We start from the raw sequence: 340 nt of genomic DNA, 5'->3' as shown, positions 1-340 counted from the left end.
AAATTTAATCATAATTGTGAAAAGATTTATATAGCTTTATTTTAGATTTTATCATATTTTTTCAAATAAATTTCCTCCAAGTTTTCTTAATAAATACAGTAATTTTTTACTATTTTTTAAACTTATTGAACAACTAAAATTAATTTATATAAGAATAATTAATAAATTTAATGTACATATATTATGTATTAAAAATATATAAATAATTATATATTTGTAACTAATTTTAAATGTAATTAATACATATTATTCAATAACTTTTCATGTAACTTAATTAAATACATCCAAAAGACAAATAAACATGAGTCTATAACCTCATTCAATAATGTAATTCTACTTT

The sequence above is a fragment of the Capsicum annuum genome, chromosome 6 (genome assembly GCF_002878395.1).
Source record: "Capsicum annuum cultivar UCD-10X-F1 chromosome 6, UCD10Xv1.1, whole genome shotgun sequence".
NCBI classification, from domain to species: Eukaryota; Viridiplantae; Streptophyta; class Magnoliopsida; order Solanales; family Solanaceae; genus Capsicum; species Capsicum annuum.
The sequence above is the reverse complement of the archived record's forward strand: the minus strand, read 5'-3'. Positions refer to the sequence as shown.